Here is a 9144-nt window from a genome sequence, read left to right on the forward strand (position 1 = left end):
TGGGTAAACAAGATTATCATAAATGAACAAATTGGAGGCACTGGGGCTGCATCCAGGCCACCTAGAGAGCTACACAGGACGGAGAGGGATTCAGGGCAGCATTCAGAGGCCTGCAGGAATTGTCACCCCCAGGGGGACTATGTTGGCCGAGCTTCCCGTGGAAGCCTGGCCAGCATAGCCTGGGCAACCTCACAGGGAAAGGGCGTTTTGCTGGTGTGTTGATCTAGGCTGCCCTAGGGTCTCTCTGGGCTCTGGGCTCCGTACGTCCATCCCCACCCTGGACCTTGGTTAGGTTGCCAGCTTGTATTTCTCTCTAAGAGGTCCTCTTGGTCCCACAGACTCACCGCCCCATCTTTTTCCTGAGTCTCCTCCCTCATTCTTTGTCTCCTCCTCATCCCACCAGGTACCAGCTCCTGTTCACACATCCTCATCTAAACAGCTCTCAAGTCCATCCACATCTCTACAACCCCTCACCCTTTCTTACCTTCATCCACCCACCCACAGTCCCCTTGAGGCCCTGAATAATCTCCAGGTTGTCAGCTTGTTGCTCGGAGTAACCAGTTAAAGTTCCCTTTGGGTATAGGCTGATGAAGCCTTACTCTTAGGTAGAGTGCCTGGAGCATCCTGAACTTGGTCCCCAGGAATATCTGTGCTTGTGGTTTCCACTGCATACACCTGCTCTGACTGCCCCCTCATCTCTTCCACCGCCTCTGCCCCTCCAAGCCCTTGCCCTTTCAATGGCAGTGGTGGTGAGCTGCGTTCTGCCTCCGCACTGTACCTCCCAGCTCCAGTGTTGCCTAGAGCAGTTCTGCCTCTGAGGGAGTAGCTTCAACACCCTCCAAGTCTCATCTGACTCCTCCATTCAGGGGAGTGGGCCAGGGTGGGAGATGGACAAGTTTGAAAGAGGCACAAAGTAAAAACCTTCATTTTAGGCCTCATGGAGCCCCAGCCCAGCCCACGCTGGCCCCACTAAATCTTTCCTTGTCTCCGCCCTTTCCCCTGTTCTGGCCCTTCCTCTCACCCCCTTCTCAGTGGTCTGACTCATCTGTGCCCTGGGCCCTCATCTCTGGCAATTCTGTCACATCCTGCTCCCTCCCTGCCTGGAAGGAGGAGGAGGAGGAGGAGGGCTACCCTGGCCAGGTGGGACTCCCTGCATCTTAATAGAAACCCCCCCCCCCCGAAGGCCAGACCATCACCTATCCCAGAGGGTCCTAAAGATGAGCTTTCCTGTGACTCTAACAGGAGAGGGCCCAAATGAGAGGGCTGAGCTGTGGCTGCCTCCCAGCTCTAAACCTGTGTGGGGCCACTCTGCCCTGCCCACAAGTTTCAGGCTTCTGAGAACACAGTGTCTGTTTCCCATTCAGTCTGCCCCTTGGCTCTTCACCAGCTTGCAACTAGTCTTCAGGGTAGTGGGGGGTATGTCCACTGCCTTCCTGCAGGTGACCCCAGGATGGGGTGAGGAGGAAGAGGAGGAGGAGGAGGAAGAGGAGGAGATGTCCACCTGTATTACTCAGGCCCTAGGTTATGCACAGTAGGCCCAGAGGAGGAAGTGAGTCAGTGGGCACAGCAGCTCATGCCTCAGAATTCTGACTTTCCTTTTCAAACCACTGAGCCAAAACGGTTTGTCCCAACAGGATCTTGGGGGTGGGGGAGGGGCCAGCAGCCGTGGATGTTAAAGAGACAGAGCCTCTTGCTCCGTTGCACTGAGTTCCTTTTCTGTAGGTGGAGGGCTTCAAGGGCACGTGGCTGACGGAGGCCAGCTAGACATGTAGGAGGTTGAAAACCTGCTGAGTGTCAAGGGCTGTCACAGGGCTGAGAAATACAGGTGTCACTGCAGGGAATATGTCAACTGTCCCTAGGGTGTTAGCGACTGGGCCTTAGTTTTGTTGCTTCAACAAACCTGTGAGTTTGGTATCTTTGTGCCCAATATATAGATAAGGAAACTGAGGCTAAGGGAAGTAAAGCGGCTTGTGGTCATAGTCTCACTACTTAATATCCACACCCCATCGAGGGCTCAAAGTCAATGCAAGGACTGGAAGTTTCCAGTGACTGCGTCTGCGATGTTTTGTGCACTTGTGGATGAGAGACAGAGTCAGTGAGAGTGGAAAGTCACAAAAGATTTTGAAGGACAAACAAATGGACATTTTCCGAGTGGTCTGGTAGGCAAAGGGCATTCCAGGCAGAGTGGCCATATGTGAAGGGTGGCAGCAGGGACTGGCTTGTCTTGTCTGTGGAATCTCCTTGGGAGTGGAGCGAGACACAAAGACAGACTGGAGCCGTAAGGGGACAGGAGGAGCAGGCTTTGGAGTCTGAGGAGGCTGGAGCCCAGGGGGCTCTGTAGGGGTTATCAGCATGTAGAACATGAGGCTGACCTGTGCTGGAACAGTGATGGGAGAGGCCATCGAGGGAGAGCCCGGGAGAGGAGGGGTTTGAATGAAACTCAGAGCTCCAGCTCAACAGGTTATGGCTACCACTCTGAGAAAGCTGCAGCTGGAGGATGAGAGGAGCCTTCCAAGAGATGGAGGGACAGAAGGCGGGTTGGAGTGGTGGGAGAGAGCCATGATAACCCCAAGGGCAGGTCTCTGCTCCAGAACGTGGCAGACAGGTGACTCAGAGGCTGTGACTTCTAAGCTGTATCCCTTGAAAAGGAACAAGGCAGCAAAGAGGACTGGGGATGGCTAGCAGAGGCAGGAGAGCAGGAAGTTGGAGGCAAGAGGGAGCATGATTCCCTGGGGATGTGAGAGGGACTCCAGAGAGGAGAGAGTGAAAATGTGCAGATGGAGATGAGTGGGGGTGCAGTCATTTTCCCATAAGACACAGGAGGGGCACAGGAGGGGCACAGGAGGGGCAGAGTCAGGCTCCCCAGCAAGAGAGCTAGGAGATGCCAGGGTTAAGATCTGCTTTTCACCAGGACTTGGATTCAGCAACTACAGCCCCAGGGCTGGAGCTTGGGGTTGTGTGCTGGCTCAAGACTTGCTGCCACGGGGTCTCAGAGAGGAAGGGCCAGTGAAAGCCAAGAGTGATGATGGTACATGACTATAATTTCAGTGCTTGGGGCAGGGGTGGGATGAGGAAAACAGGATTGTGGGTTCAAGGACAGTTTGGACAGCATAGGGAGCCTCTGCCTCGAAAGTAAGGGGTCAGCAAGATGGATCAGCAGGTTAAGGCGCTTGCTTCCAAGCCTGATGACCTGAGTTTGATCTCTGGGATGCACATGGCTCATGTGTGCACACCTGCACACAATCCATGCCTGCATAGATACACGCATGAGAAATGAAGAGCCAGCAGGACAACTTTTACCTAATCATCAAGGAAACGCGTGTTTGGGTGTGTGTAGAGGCTCACACCTTTAATCCCAGCACCGTAGAGGCCCGGAGGCAGGCAGATCTCTGAGGATAGCCTGGTCTACGTAGTGAGTTCCAGGACAGCCAAAGCCACCTAGCGAAACCCTGTCTCAAAAACAAAGTAAAACACAAAGGAGGCATAGTGGAACTAGGTCTCCCCATGCTGGTGCTTTTGCTTGTTTTGTCATGCTAGGGATGGAACTCCAGGACCGCAAGCATACTAGGCACCTCGCTATAATCCATCTAGAGTCCTCCCCCAGCTTTTTTTCACTGAGACAAGGTCTTGCCATGTAGCACAGGCTGGCTTCCAACCCACAGTCTCCCTGCCCTCACCTCCCAAGTGCTGGGAGTACAGGAGAGCCTTACCATGCCCACTGGTTTTGAATCTTTATCCCTGCCTGAGCATACCATCATTTTTCTTTATTCCGTGCATGTGGTCAGGTTTTGCTGTTGTTGTTATTGTCCTTTTTAATATTTATTTATTTATCTATTTTACCGTGACCAATATCCAAGAGAAACAGTTTGAAGAAGGGTTTAACCATTTCCCTCTCAAGGGTTTCAGCTCATGGTCCATTGCTGCTGGGCAGTGGAGAAGCACAACATCACAGAGGGCACACCCGTGGTAGAGCCAGGCAGCTTACCTCATCACAGGCGGGAAGCTGAGGGGCAGGAATGGGCTAGGGCTGGATACAGCCCTGAGGTGATGCATTCCGTGACCTACTTCCTCCAGCTAGCACCAACCTCCTAAAGTTTGCATCACCTCGAGAAATGGCAGCTTGAGCCTGCGGTGGTGACGCTTCATATTGAAACTGTAACAGTAAAACACATCAATTCCCTCGGAGAAGAGTAAGTAACCCATAAGCCACAAGGACCTCGGCCTCTCATAGGTAAGATCAAGGTACTTGAATGACATGGATTACCTAGACTAGGAGTATATATTTGTGCAAGCTGTTGCCACCATTGCACCATTGTACTCACCAAGCTACTCCCTAGGGCTAATCCTTCACCTGTTACACCAGTCAGCGCTGGCAGAAGGAGGGACACAGCAGGTGAACCTCACCTACCTACCCTCTTTCGAGGAACTTGGTGTGGAGAAGTCAGACAGCCCTAAGGGGTGGCTCCAATCACACAGGAGAGAGCTCACCACCGCTGCCCTTTGGCCACCTTGGTGTTTTCAATTGAAAACTGGGTGAAAGCTTTGCGTCACGGGGCTCTTAGGAGGGACCACACATAAAGAGCCAGGTCATAATACGTGCTTAATAAATATCGCTTCCCTCTCCACGTACATAAGAGATTCAGGAGTGCAGTCAGTCACACAGGCAAACCAGTATGCGTATACAATAACATACAAGAGGCCGTTTGCAGACAGGTGTCCTAATGGACATTTCTATAGGGACCCTCTGACCCCTAGTGAAAAAAGAGTAGGAGTGGGTGTATAAAGTCCCCACCTGCTCATATTTTCCACATGAACATAGAATCTGGCCAGAAAAGTCAGCCCCCACCACACACACACACACACACACACACACACACACACACACACACACTGAGAAGGGACTCAGCTTACAGGCTCATAGTCTCTCCTTCTCAAAAGGGCAGAGTCCATTAGAGTCATAGCCAGACAAAAAAGGAGGGGACCTTGGGGCTGAGCCAGTGTGGATACAAAGCTATGCCTTAGGCAGTAGGAAGAGATCCTGCTAGGAGAGGCTGGGTGAAGGAGAGGTGGTCAGCTGTCAGGAAAGCTTCCCTTGTTTGGGGTAACTCACTAGGGCCCCATAAGGGTCATGCTCATGAATGCTCAGAGCCCTCTTGCTCTCTATGTCAGCACGCTTATCACCTGTGTCTGAAGTCCATTTCTCACTCATATGCTCTTCACCCTCCCTCCTTCCCTTCCCTTGCTCCTGTTCAGACAGCTTCACACTTTTCTCTATTATTATTATTATTTGTTTTTTTTTTCAAGACAGGGTTTACTCTGCGTAGCCTTGGCTGTCCTGAACTCTCTTTGTAGACCAGGCTGGCCTTGAACTCACAGAAATTTGCCTGCCTCTGCCTCCCTGAGTGCTGGGATTACAAGCGTGTGCCACTGTGCCTGGCTTATTTTCTTCTCCTGAGACAGGGTCTCCCTATGTAGCCCAGGCTGGTCTGAAACTTACCAGTTAGACCAGGCCAGCCTCAAGCTCTGAATCTTCCTACCTCCCAGTGCTGGAGTACTATTGTGCACATTAAACCTGTCTACCATCCTCCATTGTTACACATTGGGCCCTCTATCTCTATCCTGGCCACGTCAGTCTCATGCCATAACCAGCATGCTTTCTCTTTCTGTCCTTTCTTTCTTTCTTTCTTTCTTCCTTCCTTCCTTCCTTCCTTCCTTCCTTCCTTCCTTCCTTTCTCTTCCTTTCTTCCTTCCTTCTCATTTTTTCTTTATTCTTCTCTCATGCAATAAACACGCTGTTTCTTAACCGCTGAGCCATCTCTCCAGCCCCAATAAACACAGTTTCTAACAGCCCTTCTTTTCTCACCCCCACCCTCCCCACCCTATAGCACAAGACATTGTCAGTTTAGCCTGTTTAATATTGAGTTTCCAGAATGCTTCCTGGAGGCAGGAGAGATGGCTCAGCCGTTAAACACTAGGCTCAAAACCAAAAGGACAGAGGAGGGGGCCGGATGGAGCCCTGGCTTCCTAGCAGAAATCTCCACCTCTGTTGTTCGATGGGGGACTCAGGTTTGAGTTAATACAGAGAGGGATTTTGCCTTGAGGCTTGAGGTAGAGAAGGCTGAATCTGGGTCATTGGAAAAGGAAATCTGATAAACTTATTCAGGCTTAGCCACTCCTCCCTCCCTTCCTGCTCCCTCTCTCCCTCCCAAGTAATTTGTATCTTAATCAGAGTCAGAGAGTGACCTGAGTTTAGGTTCAGTAGCAGAGTTGGTCCGTTTTTTTGTTTGTTTGTTTGTTTTTACCGTGGTCCGTTTTTTTATCAGTCCTACAGATCCGAGGGGCCTTGAGACTGGATGACGATGATGGAGAATTTTCTCTAACCATTTTGCTCAAGGCGCGCAGTAAGGAAGGTAACTTTGCTCAGGTGAGAGGACAGGTTAGCGCCACTGCTCAACTCACGTGTCCCTGTAATTCCTGCAGCAGCTGACTGGGGGTGTGTGGCCACACTGGTGTGAGCATAGCAAGCGCTCCGAGGAGAAGAGCGGAAGCCGCCTTCTGAGAATATTGACATTGTCACTGTTCCAGCTGGGAAAACTTTACCCCAAGTTAGGCCAACCACTGCATTTCTTCTTTTGAGGTCTCCCAGGCCTGTCTCTCCTTTGACCTCCTCTTCCTTCTCCCGGAAGCCTCCCTGACTCCTAACAGCTTGTATATTGCTGTAGTCACCTGCGGAGGCTGAGGGATCTCACTGAAGGTTTCATGTGAATGTCAAGATGGATAGAACCACTCATGAACCAAGAGAGCATGAAAGGTTTTCTCGTTTGCAGAATTGCCATCTCTCAGGACGGCAGCTCCCATACGGCTTGCGATCACGGAAGGAGGAGGATTACGTGGATTTTCGCTGTGGTTGAGGGTGAGTGTTCACCCAGGGAGGGGCTCTGTGACTCTCCTTGCCTTAGACAATGAACAGAGGCCCCATCCGTGCTTGCGGGCTTGTTCAGGTGTGAGCCGTTAGGGAAGGGAACAGGGAGAGGCCTAAAGCCTGTCCACAGATACGTCAAAAGCTGAGCCGAGGCCCATCGTTTCACATACATCCTGTGTTTCTAGGCTGGTTCATCCTCCATCAGGAAGAGCTGACCGTGTAAAGTCAACTGGAGGGATGAGAGGAGGCCCCAGAGATAAACTGCCTAGGAACAAAGAGTTTCAGCCTGCAGCATGGAACTTCGAGTTCTCTCTCCAGATCTGCAGCCCAGACTCAGGCAGGCCCTGTCTCCGTCCACTCCAGTCCATCCCCCATAGGTCTGTCTGACGCTTCCCACATTCCTCAGCTGGGTCTGTCTTCTACCAGTCTCCCGGCTCCTGCTCCCACGTTCCCTCTGGACACTCCTTTGGACTGGAAATGCCATCCCTCATCCCTTTCCTGCTCCTGGTCACCAGATCGGACATGCTGGTCCTTCCTGTTTGGGATGGTTTACTAGATAAGGCCTGGCATGGATCCCATCTGTCATCACCACATGACTCAAAACTATTTTGGGCAGGACCCTTGCTTATACCAAGTGTCCACCCTGGGCCTCCTGGCCCTGGCTATTGACACTCCTCCAGGAATAGGGCCAAGAACCAAGGGAGCTATCCAGAAGGGCAAATGCAGCAGCTCAGCTTCCATCCAGCTTCCTGTTCCTTGACCCCAGATGTCTTTGGTAGCTCTAGCCCACAAGTCAAACCATGAGAGAGACTGAGTGGCCCTGGAAGTCGAAAGTGGACCAATACTGTTCTAAGGGCAGCCAGGGACAAGTGTCTGCTCTCAAGTGCCACAGCAAAAACTGTTATCACAGCTGCTTTTGTTTAGGTATGTCTGACTGTCTGAACAACATCTGCCTGGAGTTTGTCTCTTAAAGACACAGCTGTGGCCAGCGGCTTCCCTTCCCAGCTCTGACTTCGCATAACTTGTATAATTTCGGACATCCAGGTACACCCCTGAAGCCTTGAGGCCAACAAGGACGACCATCCTGGCTTTCACAGGGAGCCTGGAAAGATGAAGTGAGTCTTGCCTCTGGAATGACCTGTAAGCTCCGAAGGCAGGTTGTGGAGGCCACTCCCCAGGCTCTGATTCTAAGTTGTGCTCCCAACTGTACCCAGTGAAGGATGTTTGCTGTTCAAAGGCCAATATTCAGAGGCTAGCCTGGGCTACATGGTAGAATGACATAGGCATACCATGCGTGTTCTATATGCTGAGTGCAGACTTGGCGGCCTATGGCTTCCCTCTCCGGGCTGGGACAGTGGTAGTGGTGGTGGTGTGTGAGCTCCGTTGTGTGTTTGTTTTGTTTCTTCCCCTCTGGCCAGAACACTGCAATCCACTTTATCTCCTGGGACTAGTTCCTGTACGTTCCTAAAACAGATGTGCTTCTTATCGGGAGGGAGACAGCACAGTTGTGAACACAAGCAAGGACAAGGGAGCGGTGTTACAAAGGTCGTCGGATCTTCTGGTACCTGCGAGGCGAAAGGAAGACAGATTGTCTAGCTGTCGCCATTTTAACCATTTAGGCGTGGTGTCTAGTTAGAATTCACTGTGCCAGGCAAAGAGGCGGGGTGGGGGCGGGGAAGGGTAGAAACAATAATGGCTGAGGACACTCCCAGAGGAGAGGCCAAGTCCCACCAAAACCTGAGTTCTCCTAAGTGTTAATCATTAGCACAATGCTTAAGAAGAGTTCTGGGGTTAGATACTGTGCTGTCAGAATCCTCGCTGCGCTGCGTGGCCTTAGCCAAATCACTTAACTCTTCTGAACCTTGTTGTCCCCACCTTACAGCAGAGATAACAGCTCCACGGCTGATGTGAGGATTTAATGATTGTAAGACCTGCCTTCCAGCGGCTCACCTCTGCTTTCATTTTTCTTTTTAACTCTATAGACTCATCTGGGCTGTTCCTATACCAATTCGGGGACTCTCAGGGCTGCGAAAGAGTTCAAACCTACTTTATTCAGGAAGAGCGAGCTGCTCCCCCTGGTCCCTCCAGAGCTGTGTCTGATGGAGGGACAGCCCTGCTCCCACATGTAGAGTGACAGGTACAGACCCGGATTTACATACATTACATAGTGGTGCCAGTGACAAACTGTCAGGAATTGGCATTAGCAAAAGGCCAGCATTGTC

General features: G+C 51.6%; 1 long non-coding RNA gene across 1 annotated transcript; it reads left to right on the forward strand.

The window, feature by feature from the left end:
- Nucleotides 1–6548: 6548 nt before the first annotated feature.
- Nucleotides 6549–7864, forward strand: LOC132655162 (uncharacterized). The gene is made up of 2 exons (XR_009592829.1): nucleotides 6549–6913; nucleotides 7108–7864. It is a non-coding gene; the product is annotated as an uncharacterized LOC132655162 (long non-coding RNA).
- The last annotated feature ends 1280 nt before the right edge of the window (nucleotides 7865–9144 follow it).

Source organism: Meriones unguiculatus, chromosome 7 (assembly GCF_030254825.1).
Source record: "Meriones unguiculatus strain TT.TT164.6M chromosome 7, Bangor_MerUng_6.1, whole genome shotgun sequence".
Classification (NCBI taxonomy): Eukaryota; Metazoa; Chordata; class Mammalia; order Rodentia; family Muridae; genus Meriones; species Meriones unguiculatus.